Below are 25,008 nucleotides of genomic sequence, written 5' to 3'. Positions count from 1 at the left end.
GTCTTAATGTCTAAGGATTCTCTTGTTCTTAACATTCCAAAACTTATACTTGAACATGTCAGAATCATAGCCTATGAGGTAACACTTCATAGGCTCAACGTCAAGCTTGTCACTCTTCTCTAAATCAACACAAACACACACAGTACAACCAAAATTTCTCAAGTGAGAGTACTTGAATTCTATTCTTGTCCATGCTTCTTTTGGTAACATGAACTCTAAGGGTACTAACGACCCTCTATTGATCAAGTAGACTGTTGTATTTACAACATCAGCCCAAAATGTCTTTTGGCAATCAAGAATGAATCCTCATACTCCTTGCCCACTCATTCAATGTTCTGTTTATCCTTTCAGCAACACCATTTTGCTTTGAATACTGACTTGTCATACTCTCCTTCTTTGTCACACCTCAGATATTTGATTTTCAAGTCTGTATCATTTTCAACTTTAGCTTTACACTTCTTGAAGATGGCAAACACATCTGACTTGTGTTTCAGGAAATAAATCCACACATTTCTACTGAAATCATCGATGAATGCGACATAGAACTTTGATCTGCCAAGTGATGGAACTGGAGATGGTCTCCAAATGTCTATATGAACCATTTTCAACCGCACTTTTTTCAATTCTCTTACAGCCTTTGTGAAGCTAACTCGTTTCTATTTGATCATAACGCATTTCTCATAAAGACCCATATCAACAGATTTTAGACCTTCTAAAACTCTTTTCGCAACCAACATCTTCATTCCTTTGCTCATATGTTCAAGTTTATTATGCCATAGACTTGAATTTGAAATACTCTCAGCAACAACAATTATATTCACACACCCTGCAGTGATGTATAAGGTTCCAAATTCATCTTCAGATATTTGTAGATTGAACAATCTTCGGATCAAATACACCTTGTTCATAATCGACGTTTTTCGTACATATTCGACAACGCCTTCAATAGGTCCAACGTCGTCTTCTCCTTGACGATGTTTAACGCCACATTTCTGGATAGCGTCAATCGGATCAATCCTAAAGCTTGACAATCCTTTAGCTTCCACTACTTTGTGTCATGGTATCCGACTTCATCACCAACAAGGGTTCGTGAAGATCTTTCTGGTACAAATAATCTTCAATCTACATTTTCTAGAAACTGAAATTGGATCCATTGAACTTCTCATTTCCAATCTTTGAGCTTTCCATTTTCACAGATCGTGGTGAATCTAGCCTAGCTCTTATACCAGTTGTTAGGATCGCACAACAATGCACACACTTAATCTCGATGAACACAAAAATCTAGATGAACACAAAGAACAAGAGAGAGAAATTACAAGGAGGAATATTTAGGAATGTACAATATGAGAGAATACAGAGAATGCACAAAATAATCTTCAAAGCCGTGCCTAATAGTATATATATATATAGTTTCAATTTACTATCTATAACAGATATAACTACTGCTATATATAAATATGTACTATAATATCTCCATCAATTGATTAAGACATAAGTAGGCAGTAGACTCCATATCCCAACGGACTTCATTTCGAAACCACTCACCTTGAGGGTGGGAGTTACTTGGTTGAAGTCCGCAAATATCTCTAGGTTCACGTTGATTGGCTACAAGACGGATAAAACTATGTCTTGACAGAAAGGCACCTCTACCCTTCTTATCTTATCCTTTTTAATAATGTAAAAAATCTTCTAAGGTCAACGATAAACAAATAATGAGATAACGTGTAAGATCATTAATATTTTCATATAATTGAGTAATAAAATAGTACCATTTTCCTTGGGGAAGTTGAAACTTTAGATATAAGCATTTTAAAATTAAATTAAAAATTAAAATCTTTGAATCTATACTTGAAAAACAATTTAGTTTCTTTGATATATTTAGGGATAAGCTCTTGATGTTTTCTGTCCTCAAGCCAGAGCCCACATGGCTACTTCCTTGCATGTGTTTTCAATGTCATGTCGTTTCCTTTTCGTTGTCGTTCTTCTTCTTTACTTTCTTGTTGGCTCTATCGACTCGGTTTCTTTCAAAATCGATCGGTTTAAAACCAATGAAAGTGATACTCTTTACCAAGGAGATGCTATGCCATCGGTTGGAGCTGTTGAATTCAACGATGTTGAGTATCTTTGTCATGTTGGTTGGGCTATCTATAAAGACATTGTCCCAATTTGGGACTCAAAAACAGGACAAGCCACTGATTTCTCCACCCATTTTAGCTTCATCATTGATACTCGTAGTTCGCCAAATTATGGCCATGGGATAGCTTTCTTTTTAGCTCCACCAGGGTTTCAAATCCCTCCAAACTCAGTTGGTGGGTTTCTTGGCCTTTACAACACCACATATAGTGATTCAACCCTCAACCAAATTGTTCATGTTGAATTTGATTCTTTCTCCAATGAAGAATGGGATCCTCCATTTGAACATGTGGGTATCAACGTTAACTCCATTCATTCTTCGAATTCCACGCGTTGGAATGCTAGTTTGCATAGTGGGGATATGGCTGATGTGTGGATCTCCTACAATTCAACCACCAAGAACTTGAGCGTGTCCTGGAAATACCAAAATTCTTCGTCTACTTCCTTTGAAAATACCACCTTGAGCTACCATATTGATCTTACGAAGGTTCTTCCTCAATGGGCTACCGTGGGGTTTTCAGCTGCAACGGGCTCGAATGTAGAGAAACACACATTATTTTCTTGGGAGTTCAATTCAAGCTTGGATTTAGAGCAAGAAAGTGAAGATAATGGGAATAAAGTCGATATAATTGTCGGTGTAACCGTGTCGATAGGAGTATCAATCATCATGGGAATTGTAGCATTTGTTGTAGTTTGGAGATTGAAACAAAAGAAACGAAAATTAGAAGAAGAAAATGGGAACGAGGTGAACTTGACATCGATTAACGATGATTTGGAGAGAGGAGCTGGACCGAGGCGGTTTTCTCGCAAGCTTCTCGCCATGGCTACCAACAATTTCTCGAACGAAAGGAAGTTGGGTGAGGGAGGGTTTGGTGCAGTGTATAGAGGATATATTCCTGATCTTGGTTTGACGATCGCGGTGAAGAAGATCTCGAGGGGTTCGAGACAGGGACGAAAAGAATACATAACGGAGGTGAAGATCATTAGTAGGCTTCGCCATCGAAATTTAGTGCAACTTATTGGTTGGTGTCATGATAAAGGTGAGTTCTTGTTAGTTTATGAGTTCATGCATAATGGTAGCCTTGATTCTCACCTCTTTGGAAGGAAAAGCCCTCTTGTATGGGGTGTGAGGTATAAAATTGCATTGGGTTTAGCCTCCGCGTTGCTATATCTTCATGAAGAATGGGAGCAATGCGTAGTTCATAGAGATATTAAGTCGAGCAATGTCATGTTGGATTCGAACTTCAATGTTAAGCTTGGAGATTTCGGGTTGGCTCGATTGATGGACCATGAGATGGGTGCGCAGACTACGGGATTGGTAGGGACTTTGGGGTACTTGGCTCCGGAATACATAAGCACGGGTCGAGCGAGTAAAGAATCAGATGTGTTTAGTTTTGGAGTCGTTGCTTTGGAGATAGCAACGGGAAGGATGTCGAGGAACGCCATGGAAACGGGTTCTCATAAGGGTTTGGTGGAATGGGTTTGGGATCTTTATGGGAATGGAAAGGTTCTTATGGGTGTGGATGAGAAATTGCAAAGTGATTACGATAGAAAACAAATGGAGTGTTTGATGATTGTTGGGCTTTGGAGTGCTTATCCGGACCCTAATCTTAGACCTTCAATACGACAAGTGATTCAAGTTCTTAATTTTGAGACGACAATGCCAAGTCTTCCAGATAAAATGCCCTTCCACATCGATGAGCTCAAATGAGCCTCCAATTACATCAAGTCTTGACATGGGTCGTTGAACAACGATGATTCCGTTGTAGCTGGATTCTAGTACATTATTGTCCTATGAACATGTTTATATTTCGATTATGTTGTTTTGTTTTAGTTAAAGTATGTTTTTGTTAGGCTGTCTCTCAATCTCAAACAAGACATGTTACTAGTTGAACTTATAGTAATTATCTATTCTAATTTTAATTTATATATGAATGAATCGAGATTATATTCGAATGAGAGCAATTTTTTCTACTTGAACCTGAACTTGTGTGTTGTTAGGTCGACATTCTAATCAATTAAGCTAATCAAGTTAACTTTTGATAGACTTGCTTCTCCACACTGATATATCACAAACCTCGCCCTGATACCACTTGTTGTCTCTCACTTGTTGTCTCTGACGGAGCGTTTGGTGAGAAAATCTTGGTGAAAGAAAACTGGCTACGAATTTGTTGGGAGAAGAAAAAACAGCGAAAGAAAATAACATAGAGAAAGAATAAGAAGATTTTGTATTTGACTTTCCTGGAAAGACACGGTGCTTTTATTTCTCATTTAATTGACCTATTTAAAATAGATTACATTCTAACGCCAACAAATCTTGTGTCTAAACTTGATCCCAAATGACCAACTAAAAATATGGTCTCTCATGCGTAAATTCAGTCTTGCCTAAAAACAAGATTCAAACAAGGAAAGACGTGAATAACTAAATAAGGTAAAGATCACAGTATTTTACCTACAAGTGGGCTAAACTTATCCCAAATGACCAACTAAAAATATGGTCTCTCATGCGTAAATTCAATCTTGCCTAAAAACAAGATTCAAACAAGGAAAGACGTGAATAACTAAATAAGGTAAAGATCACAGTATTTTACCTAACAGGGGGCTGGCTGGTCTCCAACAGTATCTTGTATACCTTCATCAACAAAGATCTATTTTGGTCGAACATCTTGAGGAACGAGCCATCTAACTCTACTATGCTTTCTACTTCCTTGACACCTTACACATCCACATGCATTGTTTGCAGCGTCTCTCATGCTACCTTTGTTGAATCCTTCTTTGCCAACATGAGAAGAACGTCCTCCGGGACTGCTGGGTAGATGACGACAAAATTCATCTTGTCCTTACGCTTCTCAACATCACCATGCTCGATGGCAACACAACGCCTTGTGCATGTAAGTTGCCACGCATCTTAATCAACCATGCTACGTAGTTACTCTTCGTGAGTAATAGGTACTAGAGCGTTACACTCTTCTCCTTTTCGCTCATTATCGTTGTCACTACTCCTCCGATGACTTTGTATGGTGATGACATTTGTTTGGGCATCCTGACTCTTATACCAAATGTTGGATTTGACCCACAATTGAGATATGTCGAAAAAAAGTAAAAGAGGCAAAGAAAAACTCGAGGGAAGAGAGATTTTGGAACAAAGTTAATCTTCAGCACTTAGCTTCTCAAAAGTCAACTAACATTCCTCCTAAGGTTACTCTAAGTCAGTAACTTGTTCTACTAAGTCTACTAACAATTTTCCTAAAGTTACTATATAAGAATCTCCCGAAAAATCAGCTTGACTTTGTGGAAGTACTAAGCAATCGTCATGTCACGTCATGAAATTGATAACAGCCCGTTCTCCAGAAGTTGTAGCCTCGTTTCCTCACTTGATTGAGAACAGCATCACGAACGTGTCCCATGCTTCTTTTAGTGTCTTCTAATCCCAAATGTCCTCTAACATCTCTTCTTCAATTGTGGTATTCAAGAAAAATATTGCTTTGGCTACTTTGATCCTCCATTTGTGCAGCCGCTAGAATCCTCCTCTCGTGGCATAGTTTCACTCCCGACAATGATCTCCCAAAGGTCATGTACTTGTAAATAAGACATCATGCATGTTGTCCACGTTTTATCATTGTCACTGTTGAGTTTCTTAATTCCTCAAACAATTTGGAAATCACCCATCATTTTGGTAAGACCTCAATAATACCAAACAAGCCTTTTCGACACAGAACTTGCAGAGTCATGGACTACTCACGACACAAACAAACTCATTCACTAATAATCTCAAGAAATCGTTTATGATGTGGAAAATCAGACAACGCTGCAACCAGAGAGCATACTAAGTACTCCAAGAGATCAGACAACCTACACCAACCTTGCTCTGATACCAGATTGTTGAACACAACTATTTGTGGGAAACATTAGCACTTTTTATTAACACCAATAAAAAAGAGATTACAAGACACTTTGTAGAATTTATTGAACTCTTTGCTTTGGATTTCTTGGGATGAAAACCTTGGTAGGTTGGAGGGGCTAAACAATTTATACCTAAAGTATCTAACAATTTATTCCTAAAATACCTTAATTCTTTTCTTAAAATACTAGTAAAATACCTAAATCATTTTACTATAATATGTAGGTATCTGTACGCATAAAATACCTAAATCATTTTCCTAAGATACATTGACAATGGGCTCATACAATTATTGTCCTTGACCCTATAGAGTTGGTGATGATATTTTAATAAAAACAAGAGCCAATTATTGTCCTTGACCCTATTGAGCTGGTGATGATATTTTAACAAAAACAAGAGCAGATAAGGCACAACAGTTAAGTCACAACAGTTAAGCAACCAATTGGATTTATTTGAGCAGAATTGTAGAGAATGCTATGATATGCTTGCATGCAAGCATGATATGCCATATATAGCTAGGAAATGCATATTTAGGGTCATGGGTCAAGCTAAACGGTTGAGTATGCTATGTCTATGAATGTTTGAAATGCTCTTAGAATGAGAACTCTAAACGGTAAGCTAAGGTCAAGATACTTCCAGAAGATTGAGCACCCAAAAAGTCGTTAGTCAAGACCCTAGTGCTCCCATAACTATATTGGACTCGAAGAAGCTAGTCCAGAGACTCTAGAAGATGAGAGTTTGAGTTTTAAACCATGTAGAAGCTTTAAGAACCTAGCTAACCTCTACGACACCTAAAGAAGACTAAGAAAGCTTACCATATCTATTAGTAGTACGAACAGTATCACCAAAGTCGTTGCCTCCTATCTCTTCCGAATACATCATTACTGTGTTGGCAACCTTGGCCGAACCTATTAGTGCCTTTACCAAGCAGTACAAATATAGAAGTAGTATCATCGAGCTTGACCTAGGCCAGATAGGGTAGTGCGTTGAGGTGACTAGGTGCCTTTATCTTGGTGAAATGACCAGGGGACTTTTGAACAAGGTCTCTGCGATGTAAACCTGTCTTGAGAGGGGGCAAGGGACCATACAGGTAAACTCAGCAGTTGGCCGACACACAAAGTCGCTCCCTTAGACTTTTGACTATATGTTAGTTCCTGTGGAAAGATTACTAACTAACCTTACACATAGAGTGTTAAAAAAAAGATGTCATTGTCGTATGATTTATAACGAGGTCACACCTCCACCTGAGATACTGACCATTCACTACCAAAGAAAAGTAAGTTAACTAAGTCAAAAGCACAAAAGACATTCACCCCAAAGCTAAAGTCCTTGAGATGAGAGCCTAAGATTTTTAATGGCCTAGACGTCTTAAGAACATAGTTAACCTCCACAACACCCAGATATGACTAAAAAATCTTACTAGGTTTACACCTCCGGTTTTCTTCAATACACCATTATTGTTATTAGTGACATAGGTTGGACCTAATAGCACATCTACCAAGAGGTAAGAATAAAGGAGTAGTACGGTAAAGTTTTGCCTAGGCCATATAAAGAAGCACGTTGAGGCAACTAGGTGCCTTATCTAGACTTGTCCTTTAAGGGGGCAAGGCACAACACGGGATGGCTCCCCCAAACTTTTTTACTTTATAGTGGATCCTATGGAAGGGTCACTATTTAACTTTATATAGAGATACACTATACTTCTATAATTTATGATGAGATTGGAAATCCACCAGGAGGATATCGATCGTTCACTAAGTGAAAGTAATGTAAACTAAGTCTAGAAACAGAAATATTGGTTCATCCAAAACTTAATTCCATTGTCTAGAAGATCTACGGACGCTAGAAAAGGTCAACAACTTCCCGAACTAGTGGCATTTGTGACAAGAAAGAGAACGACTTGGAACCTTGAAACCTCCTCACAAGCTCATATCATTACCTTACTAAGTTAAGCATGCGGTGAAAATCTATAAATATATTGTTTATTAAATATGTTTCTACTCAACAGATTCTACTTCTTTTTTTTTTTCATGTGATCGTTGGTTGACTGTTAATCGAGGTGGAAGAGTGTTTGAAAGTTTCGGATCATAGAGAAGTGTCGTCCTAGTGTTACGTTTAGAGGTTATTATCATGTTCCTTAATCCCCATTTTATAATGAACTTAGAACATCAAATGTAATTGATTATGAATTTGTAATAGAAAAGAAATAACAAAATTCATTTAGAACACTTGAAAGACAGACAAGTTAACAAAAACATAACTTAACTAAGACAAAACAACATAACTCAACCATAAAAATGTTCATGTTTCACACGTAGAGTAGACACAAGGACAATAATGTACTAGAATGCAACAACATTGGAAAAATCGTTGTTCAACGACCCATGTATAGACTTGTTGTGATTAACGGTTCATTTGAGCTCATCAGTGTGGAATGAGCATGATACACAGCAACTGGCATTTTATCTGGAAGACTTGGCACTGTCGTCTCAAAATTGAGAACTTGAATCACTTGTCTTATGGAAGGTCTGAGATTAGGGTCTGTATAAGCACTCCAAAGTCCGACAAGCATCAAGCATTCCATTTGTTTCTTGTCGTAATCAGATTGCAATTTCTCGTCCACACCCATAAGAAGATTTCTACTCCCATAAAGATCCCAAACCCACTCTATCAAACCCTTATGAGAGCCCTTTTCCATAACGTTTCTCGACATCCTTCCTGTTGCAATCTCCAAAGCAACCACCCCAAAACTAAACACATCGGATTCTTTACTTGCTCTACCTGTGCTTATGCATTCAGGAGCCAAGTACCCCAAAGTTCCTGCCAATCCAGTTGTCTGAGCACCCAACTCATGATCCATTAAACGAGCAAGCCCAAAATCTCCAAGCTTGACATTAAAGTTTGAATCTAACATGACATTGCTCGATTTAATATCTCTATGAACTACGCATTGTTCCCATTCTTCATGAAGATATAGCAACGCAGAGGCTAAACCCAATGCAATCTTATATCTCACAGCCCATACAAGAGGGCTTTTTCTTCCAAAGAGGTGAGAATCAAGGCTACCATTATGCATGAACTCATACACTAACAAGAACTCGCCTTTGTCATGACACCAACCAATAAGTTGCACCAAATTCCGATGGCGAAGCCTACTAATGATTTTCACCTCCGTTATGTATTCTTTTCGTCCCTGTCTCGAACCCCTCGAGATCTTCTTCACCGCGATTGTCAAACCAAGATCAGGGATATATCCTCTATACACTGCACCAAACCCTCCCTCACCCAATTTCCTTTCGTTGGAGAAATTGTTGGTAGCCATGGCGAGAAGCTTGCGAGAAAACCGTCTCGGTCCAGCCCCTCTTTCCAAATCATCGTTAATAGATGTTAGGTGTACCTCGTCACCATTTTCTACTTCTGATTTTCGTTTCTTTTGTTTCAATCTTACAACAAATGCTACAATTGCTATGATAATTGAAACTCCTATCGAGACAGTAACACCAACGATTAAATTAACTTTATACCCATTATCTTCACTTATTTGCTTTATATCCAAGCTCGAATTGAACTCCCAAGAGAATAATGTGTGTCTCTCTACATAAGTGCCAGTTGCGGCTGAAAATCCCACGGTAGCCCATTGAGGAAGAACCTTCATGAGATCAATCTGGTAGCTCAGAGTGGTATTTTCAAACGAAGTTGACGAAGAATTTTGGTATTTCCACGACACACTCAAGTTTTTGGTAGTAGAATTGTAGGAGATCCAAACATCAGCAATATCCCCACTGTGTAAACTAGCATTCCAACGCGTGTAATTCGAAGAAGAAATGGAGTTAACGTTTATGCCCACATGTTCAAATGGAGGATCCCATGGTTCATTGGAATAAGAGTCGAACTCAACATGAACAATCTGGCTGATGGCTGAATCACTATTTGTGGTGTTGTAAAGGCCAAGAAACCCACCAGCCGAGTTTGGAGATATTTGAAACTCAGCTGGACCTAAAAAGAAAGCTATTCCATGGCCATACCTTAATCCACTATGGGTATCAATGATGAAGCTAAAATGGGTCGTGAAATCAGTCACTTGTCCTGTTTTAGAGTCCCAAATTGGGACAATGCCTTCATGGATAACCCAACCAACACGACAAAGATACTCAATGTTGTTCAATTCAACTGATCCAGAAGTAGGAATAGCATCTCCTTGGTAAAGTATATCACTTTCTGTGGGCTTGAACTCATCCATTTTGAAAGAAACTGAATCAACAAAGGCAGCAAGAAAGTAAAGAACAAGAACAACAACGGAAAGGAGATGGGTTGACATTGAAGACACATATGAGGAAGTAGCCATCAAATTCCTGTTTCTAAATATATGGAAAATTTTAATTTCTATATGTGATGTTCATGTTTCATCTTCTCCAAAGAAATTAATACTTAACTACGAAAATAGTACTATAATTAATACAAAATATTGAAGATTTTCTTCAATACATGTGTATGATATAGTCTACTATAAATTTTCCATCAAACAAATTATATGAAAATGTTATCTCATTATTTGTGTTGACCTTGCAGGATTTTTGCATTATTAAAAGGAATTAGAGAGGAAAGATAGAGATGATTTTTTATTCTTTTATCTTCTAGTAGCCAATCAAAACCAACTTAGAGCTATCAATGACTTCAAACTTAGTTTATGTTTTATATCTCTCTTTCAATTTCATTCATTTTAAATACGTACTACACCCGAACTAAATTAAACTAAAAGACTAGACAAGTAACTCCCTCACCTGCCCCCGGGTGGTCTTTAGAGTGAAATGATTTTTTAATAAAGATAAAGTCTTCATTCTTATAATAGAAACATTTGGAACCGTGTTGGTTGTATTAAAAATTAGAATGAATTGATTAATTTGAGAGTAAGAACTCTACTTTTGTAAAAATCTTAATGTCTACCGTACAAAGTTCTTATACATTCTATAAGTCAAATGCTTGCGGGAGCTCTTGAAAGAAGAAAATTTGGAGAAATTGGATAAAGTATGAGAAATGCATTTTGGCTCCACCTAAGAGTTCCTTTGAAGCACGGAATTTTGGAGAAGAACTTTTACCAATTAATATATTTAAATATCTAATATATCAGGATATAATATCTTATGTAAACCATATAAATATTATAAAATATCTTAGGTATATTTAACTCATTTGAATCTCATTCAAATTTTAAATATATATTTTTATTTAATGTGCTTCATAATTATTTTAATATTTAATGTATCGGTATTTTTTCTCTTTTATATTTAATATATCATAATTTTAAATACTAATTTGAACCATTCAAATTAGTATATATTTTTCCGTTTCTCTCTCTTTATATTTAATATATATAATTTCAATTTCAACCCTTCAAATCAAATATATTTTTCTCTTTGGTGGGTAATCAAATATTAATTTGAAAACATTACATTAAATATATTTTATCTTTTATATTTAATATATTAAATATTAATTTAAACATTACATTCTAATATATTAAATATTAATTTGAACCCTTTAAACTTTTATTTGAATTAAATTGAACCTTTAAAGTGTTACTATCAGTTATCAACGAGACTTTATAGAAATTTTGATTAAAGCTCGAATAATATAAAATTAATTAATTAAACTCTTTAATTTAATTAATCAATTTCATTTATTAAATATAGGTCATTTCCACTGTAGACCTAAATTTGCAGCACAAGTTCTGTTGATACAATTATTACAGAAGAATCAATCATTCACGAGTTGTTTATAATTACAACTGGGTCAAAAATTCTTGTTATTCGTGTAATTACATCTTTTACTTTAAGTATCACTAATTTTCTAATGAACAATTTGTTAATGAGTAATAACACCTAAAAATTGTTCCTAACGTGTTAGAGGATCATTTTGAACAATTTTTGTAAATAAATCTAAGTGACAAGGCATTTGAAAATCAGATCAAGAATGGTAAGTTTCAAGATTTTGCCCTAATTTTGAATTCAATATCTTTTTTTCAATGTGCAAGAAATTAAATGAAAAGAGACCCTTCAACTTTGGTGATGAGATCAAGTTGAATTGAATTTGGTAGAAAATGATGTTAACATAAGAACAAATTAGAAAAGTTGTAAAATTACTTTCAAAATTTGAAAAATCGAGAAAACCTAACGAAAATCAAATGCATATACATTTGAATTGGGTTCGAACACAGGTGCAAGCATGATATGCCATGCATAGCTAGAAAATTCATATTTAGGGTCATGGGTCGAGCTAAACGGTTAAGTATACTATGTCTATGAATGTTTGAAATGCCCCTAGAATGAGAACTCTAAGATGTTATTTTTGTGTTAAATACACTATATTGAGAATGAGATATGTACTTTAGATGATTTATTGAGCTATCTCGCTATTGAGCATGCACAATGAGCACAAATGTATTAAGAAAAAGAATAGGGTATTAGAGGTAGGACGGTTTATAATGACTAAGATAAAAACGCCTCAAGTTGAGCACCCAAAGATCGTTACTGGCAATAGAGGTCAAGACCCTAGTGCTTCCATAACTATATATGGAACCTAACTAACCTCCATAACACCTAAAAAAGACTAAGAAAGCTTACCACATATATTAGTAGTACGAACAGTATCACTTTCACCACATATATTAGTAGTACGAGTAGTATCACCAAATTCTCTGCTTCTATCTCTTTCGATACATCATTACTACTATCAACAACCTTGGTCGAACCTATTAGTGCCTTTACCAAGCAATACAAATATAGAAGCATTCTCGTCGAGCATGGCCTATGTCAGATAGGGTAGCCCGTCGAGACGACTAGGTGTCTTTATCTTGGGGAAATAACCGGGGAAATTTTGAAAAAAGTCTCTACGATGTAAACCCGTCTTAAACTCAGCAGCTGACCGCCCAATGAGTCTGTAACGACTCGGGAAAGAAAGAAAGAAAAAAAAAAAAACTCAGTCGCCGGAAAACCCGCGAGTTTTCCGGCGACCGCCGAGTTTCGCGGAACCCACGCGAAACGACGGTCACAACACGCCCACCCTCAGCCCACGACACCCAGCATCTTCAGAAGACCTGCAAAGGGAGAAAAGAGAGAAAATTTTGAGAGAGAGAGAGAGATTTCGGACAAACGTCGGCGAGTGTCCAGTTTCTCCGACGAGCCCTCAAACCACCCTCAAACCGACACCAAACGACCTGTTACCACCATAAGATGGATCCCTAACGAAAGCACAATGACTCAGGGTGCGTTTTGTGTTATTTCGTAAGCGTCGTCGTCGGTAACCGAGGTCGGAAAATTAGGTTTCTTAATCGATTCTTAGATCTGTGGCTTTTAGGAGCTTTTAGGCCGCAAAACTCCCAGAAAGAAAAGAAGGACGACGAACAAAGAGGAAAAGGGAAGGAAGAGGACCGAAATCGGCAACGGAAATGCCGCAGGAAGGAGAGAGAAAGCTCGCCGAAAAATCGGCCGAAGTCGGGTAAGGAAGACGAGATCCACGGATCCGGGTCAACCCGAACCCAGAACCCGGGAGAGCCAGCCCGTTCCTCCCTTGGCCTCTGCCTTCGGCCCAGCCCAACTACAGCGGCCCAAACCTCAAACCGGCCCAGAAGCTACGGTTCAATTGAACCAACCCAGACTAGACCCATGGTCCAATTGAGCCGGCCTGCAAACCAAACTTGCGGCCCAGCCCAGTAAGCCGAGGCCCAACGATTAGCCTTGGCCCAGTAGCCTTCCACAGCCCGCGACCCGAACCACGACCCGAACCGGACTACGACCCGCGCTTCGACCCGACACTACCGCCCAACGTGGCTTTCTCTGCTGCTGCCACGTGTCACACAACGGCGCGGCAGTCCCTCGGCTCGGCTCGGCGCAAACGGCTCGGGCTCCCTCCGGTGACGCTCCGGCGGCTCCTCCGGCGGCTCCAGCGGCTGTTTGGCTCAGCTCACCTGTTTTCAGCCCGGTTTCCACTATTTCGACCCTCTTGGACCTATTTTAGGCCCCGATAAAGGTATCCGAGGCCATTTTAGAGCCGTATTTCACATTTATTAAATTATTGGTAAATTAATTGTGAAATACTAACGGAAAGTGGTGAACGGTGTGATAGGAAACAAACCCCGACGACGTAGGAAGCAGCTCTCACGGAACGGGAGCTTACGTTTAGCTATTTAGGGAGTACTTCGGCCAAGGCCAACCAAGTAAGTGGCCTTACTATAGGATAGGCTAAATAATTGTATGAGTTATGATGATGTGTGGATTATGATGCTTGATGATATGTGCGGTATATACATATTTTGTTGAGTGACGCTTGATATGTTTGACGCACGTGTGGCATTATGATGAACATGATGATTGCATGATTTTTACCTTAATATGATGATGTTTTCCATATTGAGCATGCTAGATGATGATGAGTGCCATATTGCATCATGTCGTTAGATCGACGTAGGACACAACCCTAAGAGCATGAAAATGATATTAATATAAATATCCACGAGTATGAGTTACCTAGAGTAACAAAGAGATGAGACTAGAGGGTTGTGTCAGAAGAGACATTACGATGGATTTAGAGGGACCTCATACATTTTGTATGTTCATAAGCATAGGGCTACTTCCCCTAGAGATGATGAGTGCGGACGCGCACCTTATGATGAGCGCGAATGCGCACAGGTGCGAAAGCACACAAATGAGGGTGTTCATGAGGCGCATAACACTATGGGGTTCCGCTGACCTCCGGACGTCGCTACAGATTAGCTTGACCAGAGGGTCCAGGGGGTGTGCGAGCGCCCTGGGGACTCACACTCGCACGTTTGAGTCGTGTGTAGGGAAGTACTACACATCCAATTTGTCCAAGACTGGAGGCCACCCCTAAGATGATTAGAGATAGGTCCCTATTCATGATTGCATGTGTTTGCATTAGCATGGCCCCTATAGTGGGGCCACTTACTGAGTATTCTTTGCAATACTCAAGCCGTGTGCCACATCATTTTTTTTCAGGTAAAGGCAAGGCGCACTTGTACGGAGGACGGGCGGCATCGCGAGCAGAGACTGTGGCACGTGCATAGGGTAGACTCATATTTGAATTTCTAGTCTTAAGTTAGAATAGGTTGTTTTGCATTTCATTGTTTTAAATTATTTTGTATTTGTTTTTGTTTTCTCTAAATTTCAGTATTTCATATTTAAACACGTAAGACCATGACTGTGTTTTCCAGAGAAGAAGTTGTTTTAAACGTTTTTTTTTTTTTTTTGAAGTTTACGTTATCAGTTATATTCATGTAAGAGTTATATTTCCGCATTATAGATGAGCATGAGACGTTAGTAGCGACTCTGAGTATGTGGAAATTTAGGGTCGTTACAGAGTCTCTCCCTTAGACTTTTGACTTTATGTTGGTTCATATGGAAGGATTACTAACTAACCTTATACATAGTTGTTAAATTTTTTTTTTTTGTCATATTGTCGTATGATTTATAACGAGGTCGCACCTCCACTTGGGATATTGACCATTCACTACCAAGGCAAAGTAAGCTAACTGATATGAACCAACAAACATCAATCATACAATTTACTTTAACGAAGATGTGAAAAAATGTTGTTGAAATTATCAAAAGATATTTCAATTTATGCCATATTGAAAAAGGATGAAACTTCATTGTTATAAATTTTGGGTGGATTACAATTTAGAGTAACGTAGAGTTACTATATTTCATTAATGTACTTTAAGACTTTTTTATTTACTCTAAAGTTACATTTTACATAGTGACTAATTATAGTCATAAAGTATACATAGTGGCTATTATGGGCATAAAGTAGGAATGTTACAAACTCTTGAAATGTCTCATGTAAGATCAAGAGTTTCATTTTAAGGCTTATAAAGCTATGTATGTTGTATTTGTAAGAGACTTGGAAAAATATAGTAAAAGAAGTATTTATGCTTTCCTTTAGCCAATAACTAAATTTCTTTGCAATTCTATATAATTTAGGTTGCATGTAGAATCATTCAAGCCTAACATGATCAATCTTGCTTGTGAAGTGATTCGAATCTTAAACAAGTGTTATTACCTTGAGATATTTAATCAACAAGGTAATTTGAATCTTACTCTCCTTGTAGTGATTCCTTATCGTATCATTTGGTATCAGAGCCCTTGGGCTAATTCCATATCACTAACTAAGTCAAAAGCGCAAAAAAATAGATTCACCCCAAAGTCATTGAGATGAGAGTCTAAAATTTTAATGCCTAGACTCTTTAAGAACATAGTTAATTTTGGCCTAGGCAAGATACGGTCAAGTTTACAAGCCTACTAGTACGTTATAATCTCCTCAACACCTAGGGATGACTAGAAAAAGCTTACCAAGCCCACTAGTAGTGTGAATAGTCTACACTTCCTATCTTCTTCAATACACCATTATTGTTATTAGCAACCTAGGTTGGACCTAATAGCGTCTCTCCTAAAAGGTAAGAATAAAGGAATAGTACTGTCAAGTTTGGCCTAGGCAAGATAAAGAAGCGCTTTGAGGCAACTATGTGCCTTGTGGAAATGAGTAGGGTCCTCTACATATATTCTCAACACTATAGACCTATCCTATGAGCCGGTGAAAAACCACACAAGTAAACTCAGTACCAGGCCGACACATGAGATGACTCTCCCAAACTTTTTAACTTTATAGTGAATTCTATGGAAGGGTCGCTAGTTAACCTCACATAGAGATATTCAGAGAAAGACAGTATACTATCCTATAATTTATGACAGGATCACGAATCCACCTAGGATACTGATCATTCACTACCAAGGTAATGTAAACTATCTAAGTCTAAAAACCAAAAAATATTTGTTCATCCAAAGCTCAGCTCCACTGTCAAGAAGATCGGTAGCGCTAGAAAAGCTCAACAACTTCTAGAACCAAAGGTATTTGTGTTGGGATGGCACAATAACGCTTGCTCAATCTAGATGAACATAAAAAGTATGAAAGAGAAGATGCAAGAAAGAATATTAGCTAAAGGTTTTGTAGCTAAAGGTTTTGTACGGATGACTTAAGATATGAAAATAGATAATAGAGAAATTACTCCCATGGTTTCAATTTACTATATATAGATTTACTAATATAACACATGTATAAATATCTACGGTATATTTAGACCCGTTTTTACTATAAATAATCTTTTACTATAAATGACCACTTTCCATATATAGTTTTACTCTCTCTCAACTTGACTATCAACATCTTCGATGCATCGTACCAATTGAGGTTGTGCCAATTGAGGCTGTTGAGGTTGTGCCAATTGAGGCCGTGCATAACCTCAATGTTCCAACATCAACACATATTGTCAACCTGTTTGTTGGATTCTTTGCCCCTTTTATCTTCTCTAAACACATCACCATCTTCCACTGACCTGCAAGTGAAATGGTATCACCTTCTGTGTTTTGTCTTTGTCTTTGAATGATAGATTGGGTTCCTCACCAACTGTATGGCACTCTAACTATTTGTATAAAGAATATTCTTGTACAGTTTCTTGACCAATTCTTCTAGATAGTCTATCATCCATATCATATTCTTTCCAGCTTCAGCTATTGCCACGTACTCAATCTCAGTAATTGCAATGCATTTCTGAAGCCTAGACATCCCATCATCCATGGCTTGCTCTCACTTGGTTATATCATCCAACTGTATGGCCTCATCAAAGAGCGTTGGTTCTCCTTCATCAATCAACAACATATAGTGTAATGAAGGTACATATCTATCTGGTACTCTGATAGCTCTAGATGATATTTTCAGTACCTGTTCAGGTGTCACTTGATCCACCTCTAGCTCCTCAGCAACAGTCTCAGGAGTTCCTTGAGTATCTACTACAACATCACTAAATGATATTTTCGCAACTCAATCTCAACTTTCACTTGTTTCGTTGTCCAGAAACCTTTCTTCTCTTTATTTTTGTACAGGACATTTTCATCAAAAGTCATGACACAATGTCTCAGGTTCTCTTATTCTTGACATCCCAAAATTTGTACCCGAACATGTCAGAATCATAGCCTATGGGGTAGCACTTCACAGGCTCAACGTCAAGCTTGTCACTCTTCTCTAGATCAACACAAACATATGCATTACAACCAAAAGTTCTCAAGTGAGAGTATTTAAGTTCTTTTCCTGTCCATACTTCTTCTAGCAACTTTTATTTCAAGGGTACTGACGACCATCTATTGAGCAAGTAGACTGCTGTATTTACAGCATCAACCTAGAATGCAATCCAGAATGAATTCTCATACTCCTAATCTCCTCATTCAATGTTCTGTTCATCCTTTCAGCAACATCATTTTGTCTTGCTTTACTAGGAACTGTCCTCATTAATCGAATTTCCTCAGTTGCACAAAACGCTTTAAATTCTGGCTTGTCGTACTCTTTCCATTGTCAAACCTCAGGCATTTGATCTTCAAGTCGACTTGATTTTCAACTTCAGCTTTCCACTTGTTGAATGTGGCAAACACAACTGACTTGTGTTTCAGAAAATAAATTCACACATTTCTGCTGAAATCGTCGATGAATGTGACGAAGAACTTTGATCCGCCAAGTGATGGAACTGGAGATGGTTCCCAAACGTTTGTGTGCACAATTTCCAACATCACTTTCTTCAATTCTCTAGCAGCCTTTGTGAAGCTAACTCATTTATGTTTTCTCATAACACAACTCTCACACGAACTCATATCAACAGATTTCAACCTTCCAAAACTCATTTCGCAGCCAGCATCTTCATTTCTTTAACGTTTATATGTCAAAGTCTATCGTGCCATAGAACAACAATCATGTTCATACACACTGCAATGATGTATAAGGTTCTAAATTTTGTGTCACATGCTACCACCATAGCACCCTTCACAATCTTCCACAAACTATTCCCAAACTCTGTTGAATAACTTGTTTTGTTCAATAGACCAATAGAGATCTGGTTTAATAGACCAATATATCTGACATCCTTTAATTTCTATTGATTTCCTGCGCGAGTTTTTATGCAGACATTCCTCTTTCCTTAAATCTCTAAGGTTTTGTTGTTGGCAAGATACGCCTTATCAAAATTTTCAAACTTGAAATTTCGTAACTCTTTATTTGGAGATGAATGAAAAGATGCACTTGAATCCAAAATTCAGGATTCTATCGAAATGTCCACAATGAGGATTGGAGCATTCCCAATGTCTTCTGCTAAATTCATAGAACCATTGTCATCCTCTTAATTGTGATTCTATTTCCTCTTTGGTCATGTACATTTTTTCTCCACGACTCCACCACGTTACATTTGGTAGATTTAAATAAGATATAAATAGGCAGCATGCTCCATATCTGAAGAATTTGTGAGAAGCAAGAGAATTGCTTAAAACCTTGAAACCTCCCCAAAAGCTCGTTGTAGAACTTGGGCTCGAACATCCTAGAACTCACAAAAAAAAAAAAAAAAAAAAAAAACATGCGGTAACTTATCAGATTAAGGATGTGACGAAAGTCTATAAATATATTCTTTATTATGTTTATATTCATCAATTTTTTTTTTTTTTTTTTTTTTTTTTATGTTCTCATTGACAGCTAGTCAAAGTGGAAGAGGGTTCAAAAGTTGTGCGATCACGGAGAAGAGTCATTATCTTAGGGGCCTCAGTGTTACATTTAAAGGTTGTATCCTTTTTAATGTGTATCACGTCCCTTGGTCCCCATTTTATAATAAACTTATAACATCATTTGTTTTGTAATTGATATGAATTTGTAATAGAAAAAAAAAAAAAAAAAAAAAAAACCAAATTCATTAACAACACTTAAAACACATAGATTAACAAAAACAGAATTTAACTAAAACAAAACATCATAATTGAACAACAAACATGTTCATGTTTCACACATAGAATACGCACAAGGACAATAATGTACGAGAATGCAACAACAGTGGAATCATTATTGGTCAACGACCCATGTCAAGACTTGTTGTAATTGACGGTTCATTTGAGCTCATCAATATGGAAGGAGCATGATACACAACTGGCATTTTATCTGGAAGACTTGGCATTGTCGTCTCAAAATTGAGAACTTGAATTACTTGTCTTATTGAAGGTCTGAGATTAGGGTTTGGATAAGCACTCCAAAGTCCGACAATCATCAAGCACTCCATTTGTTTTCTATCATAATCAGATTGTAATTTCTCATCCACACCCATAAGAAGCTTTCCGTTTCCATAAAGATTCCAAACCCATTCCACCAAACCCTTATGAGACCCATTTCCATGGCATTTTTTGACATTCTTCCTGTTGCAATCTCCAAAGCAACCACCCCAAAACTAAACACATCGGATTCTTTACTTGCTCTACCTGTGCTTATGCATTCAGGAGCCAAGTACCCCAAAGTTCCTGCCAACCCAGTAGTCTGAGCACCCATCTCATGGTCCATTAATCGAGCGAGCCCAAAATCTCCAAGCTTGACATTGAAGCTTGAATCCAACATGACATTGCTCGACTTAATATCTCTATGAACTACGCATTGCTCCCATTCTTCATGAAGATATAGCAACGCGGAGGCTAAACCCAATGCAATTTTATACCTCACACCCCATACAAGAGGGCTTTTCCTTCCAAAGAGGTGAGAATCAAGGCTACCATTATGCATGAACTCGTAAACTAACAAGAACTCGCCTTTATCATGACACCAACCAATAAGTTGCACCAAATTCCGATGGCGAAGCCTACTAATGATCTTCACCTCCGTTATGTATTCTTTTCGTCCCTGTCTCGAACCCTTCGAGATTTTCTTCACCGCGATTGTCAAACCAAGATCAGGGAGATATCCTCTATACACTGCACCAAATCCTCCCTCACCCAACTTCCTTTCGTTTGAGAAATTATTGGTAGCCATGGCAAGAAACTTGCCAGAAAACCTTCTTGGTCCGGCCCCTCTTTCCAAATCATCGTTAATAGATGTCAAGTTCACCTCGTTTCCATTTTCTTGTAATGATTTTCTCTTCTTATGTTTCAATCTCCAAACTACAACAAATGCTACAATTCCCATGATGATTGATACTCCTATCGACACGGTTACACCGACAATTATATTGACTTTATTCCCATTATCTTCACTTTCTTGCTCTAAATCCAAGCTTGAATTGAACTCCCAAGAAAATAATGTGTGTTTCTCTACATTCGAGCCCGTTGCAGCTGAAAACCCCACGGTAGCCCATTGAGGAAGAAGCTTCATGAGATCAATATGGTAGCTCAAGGTGGTATTTTCAAAGGAAGTAGACGAAGAATTTTGGTATTTCCAGGACACGCTCAAGTTCTTGGTGGTTGAATTGTAGGAGATCCACACATCAGCCATATCCCCACTATGCAAACTAGCATTCCAACGCGTGGAATTCGAAGAATGAATGGAGTTAACGTTGATACCCACATGTTCAAATGGAGGATCCCATTCTACATTGGAAAAAGAATCAAATTCAACATGAACAATATGGTTGTTGGTCGAATCACTATTTGTGGTGTTGTAAAGGCCAAGAAACCCACCAGCCGAGTTTGGAGGGATTTGAAACCCAGCTGGACCTATAAAGAAAGCTAATCCATTGCCATTGTTTGATACACCTTGGGTATTAATGATGAAGCTAAAACGGGTGGAGAAATCAATCACTTGTCCTGTTTTAGAGTCCCAAATTGGCACAACACCTTCATAGATAACCCAACCAACACGACAATTATACTCGATGCTGTTGAATTCAACTGATCCAAAAGTAGGAATAGCATCTCCTTGATAAAGTATATCACTTTCTTTGGGTTTGAACCGATCAATTTTGAAAGAAACTGAATCAACAAAGGCAGAAACAAAGTAAAGAAGAAGAACAACAACGGAAAGGAGATGACTTGACATTGAAGACACATCTAAGGAAGTAGTCATGTGGGCTGAGTTCAAAAATCATCCAAGTGCCTATCTCTAAATATATGTAAAATCTTAACATTAACTTTCAGTATAGAAACTGGTTATGAAATTCCAACACTTTAATTTTTAAATTAATTTTAAAAAGCTTATTGTATATTGGATGTTCATGTTTCAACCTCTTCGAATAAAATAATATTAAACTAGGAAAATGGTACTATAATATTAGTAAATGTTGAAGATTTTGTTTAATGGATGTGTATGATACAGTCTACTATAACTTTTCTATCAAACAAATTATATGAAAATATTAAGTCTTACACGTTATCTCATTATTTTTAGACCGTTGACCTTGGATGATTTTTGCATTATTAAAAGGAATTAGAGAAGGAAGATAGAGATGTTTCTTGGTCATAGTTCTTATAGTTCTTATTCTTTGGTAGACAATTTCAGGTTGGTTTCAATTCTATATCTCGTTTGAATTTCATTTATGTTGTGACGAGTTTCATAGAGTTGAATTTCATAACGTGGTAGAAGAGAAAAGGACTTAGCGTAAGAGACTCCAAAAAAAATATAAAATAAAATAGTATAAAACAAAACGAAAAAGTCAAAGTGAATGGTCAAAACCCGAGGGACATTTTGGTCATTTTGTGTTTTCTCGGTTAGAAAATTTTTAATGTGTTAATCTGGAAGATTAGGAAGAAGAAAAGGAAAGAAAGAACGAAGAAAACCATCAAGGGGCTTCAAATCCAGTAACTTAGCCATTGTTCAGTCGAGCACCCGTCGCTCCGATAATTTATTTAAGCTTTTTTCTATGGTGTATATAAAATTGAATGAAATTAATTTTATTGGATTGTATTATAAAATTTGATCAAAGATATAAAGATATTTGTGGAATATATTTGATTTTATAACTTTAATTAGTTACATAATATACGTTAAGAATGAGTTAATATAAAAAATATTAACTAATTACAGATATCTAACCTATATTTCATAACTAATTAAAGTTACTCGATATAATATATTTCACAAATATATTTATATCTTAAATTAAATTTCATATCACAGCCCTCAAGATGGGAGTATTCATCACATCCAACATGTCTTTCCCAAAATGTCTTTCACAAAATTAACTTGTTGTCTTTCCAAATCTTGAGTGAAAATATCTGCCAATTGCATTTTAGTTGAAACAAAACATGATTTGATGATTTCAGCTGGTAACTTTTTCCAAATTATATAACAATTTATTTCAACGTGCTTCGTACATTCATGAAATACTGAATTGGCTATTATATGCAATGTTGCTTGATTATCACAATACAACAATGCTAGTTCGGACAACAGAACTTTCAAGTTTGGAAGAATGTATCTCAACCAAGTTAACTCTAAACAAGTATTTGTCATAGCTCGATACTCGGCTTCTGCTAATAATCTGGACACATTGGTTTGCTTTTTAGATTTCTAATAAATAATTGAATTTCACAGTAAGATGCATAACCCATAGACCGTTTGGTAGTTTGACAACCACCCCAATCAGAATCGCAATATGCTTGTAATCTTAAGTTGTTTTCAGATGGTAGTATAAGTCTTGGACTAGAAGTACCTTTGATGTATCTCAAAACTCGAAGATTTGTCTCCCAGTGTCAATCTTGGAGACAGATAAATATATTAATCTGCCACTCAACCGTCTTTATTTTCTTGAATCATTCAACTTGTTTCGTTCGATTAAAAAAATTTCAGAATTTGCTACATAAATTTTTTTTCTGGACTTGCTCCCTGTGTCTTGAAGAATGTCTAGAAAGGAGCCATCGGAATTTGGTGCAACTTATTGGTTGGTGTCATGACAAAGGTGCGTTCTTGTTAGTTTATGAGTTCTTGCATAGCCTTGATTCTCACCTCTTTGGAAGGAAAAGCCCTCTTGTATGGGGTGTGAGGTATAAAATTGCATTCGGTTTAGCCTCCGCATTGCTATATCTTCATGAAGAATGGGAGCAATGCGTAGTTCATAGAGATATTAAGTCGAGCAATGTCATGTTGGATTCGAACTTCAATGTTAAGCTTGGGGATTTCGGGCTGGCTCGATTGATGGACCATGAGATGGGTGCGCAGACTACGGGATTGGTAGGGACTTTGGGGTACTTGGCTTCGGAATACATAAGCACGGGTCGAGCGAGTAAAAAATCAGATGTGTTTAGTTTTGGGGTCGTTGCTTTGGAGATAGCAACGGGAAGGATGTCGAGGAACGCCATGGAAACGGGGTCTCATAAGGGTTTGGTGGAATGGGTTTGGGATCTTTATGGGAATGGAAAGGTTCTTATGGGTGTGGATGAAAAATTGCAAAGTGATTACGATAGAAAACAAATGGAGTGTTTGATGATTGTTGGGCTTTGGAGTGCTTATCCGGACCCTAATCTTAGACCTTCAATACGACAAGTGATTCAAGTTCTTAGTTTTGAGACGACAATGCCAAGTCTTCCAGATAAAATGCCGGTTGCTATGTATCATGCTCCTTCTACATCGATGAGCTCAAATGAGCCTCCAATTACGTCAAGTCTTGATATGGGTCGTTGAACAACGATGATTCCATTGTAGTTGGATTCTAGTATATTATTGTCCTTCGTGTGTATTCTGTGTGTAAACGAGGTCTAAGACACTGTAATATAGAGTATCTTGTAATCTCTTCTCAATTGGTGTTAATAAAAAGGTATAAGTGATTCCTAAGATCTCTTGGAACTCTTTGTATGCTTTATGGTTGTAGGTTTGTCTGATCTTCTAGATCAGAAACGATTTCTTGAGATTATTAGTGAGTGAGTTTTTTTGGTGTCGTGAGTAGTCTGTAACTCTACAAGTTTTGTGTCAAAAGAGCTTGTTTGACATTATTGAGGTATAGCCAACACAATGGGTGATTTCCAAACGTTGGAGAAATCAAGAAACTGAACACCAATTACAAGGCAACATAGATGATGTCTATTTACAAGGACAAGACCTTTGGGAGGTCACTGGTGGGAGTGAAACTACGTCGCCAGAGAATGATTCTAACAGCGCCTTGCGCAAATGGAGAATCAAAGTAGACA

General features: G+C 37.4%; 4 pseudogenes; 2 read left to right on the top strand and 2 right to left on the bottom strand.

The window, feature by feature from the left end:
- The first annotated feature begins 1,820 nt into the window (after positions 1–1,820).
- On the top strand, positions 1,821–3,844 carry LOC111794642 (L-type lectin-domain containing receptor kinase IX.1 pseudogene; annotated as a pseudogene).
- A 4,564-nt stretch (positions 3,845–8,408) lies between these two features.
- Positions 8,409–10,379, bottom strand: LOC111795879 (L-type lectin-domain containing receptor kinase IX.1 pseudogene; annotated as a pseudogene).
- Positions 10,380–19,979: 9,600 nt separating this feature from the next.
- On the bottom strand, positions 19,980–21,925 carry LOC147792723 (L-type lectin-domain containing receptor kinase IX.1 pseudogene; annotated as a pseudogene).
- A 1,307-nt stretch (positions 21,926–23,232) lies between these two features.
- Positions 23,233–24,565, top strand: LOC147792722 (L-type lectin-domain containing receptor kinase IX.1 pseudogene; annotated as a pseudogene).
- Positions 24,566–25,008: the final 443 nt, after the last annotated feature.

Source organism: Cucurbita pepo, chromosome 5, assembly GCF_057944985.1.
Source record: "Cucurbita pepo subsp. pepo isolate OVF chromosome 5, ASM5794498v1, whole genome shotgun sequence".
NCBI classification, from domain to species: Eukaryota; Viridiplantae; Streptophyta; class Magnoliopsida; order Cucurbitales; family Cucurbitaceae; genus Cucurbita; species Cucurbita pepo.
Note: the sequence above shows the minus strand (reverse complement) of the source record. Positions and strands in the feature narration are given on the sequence as shown.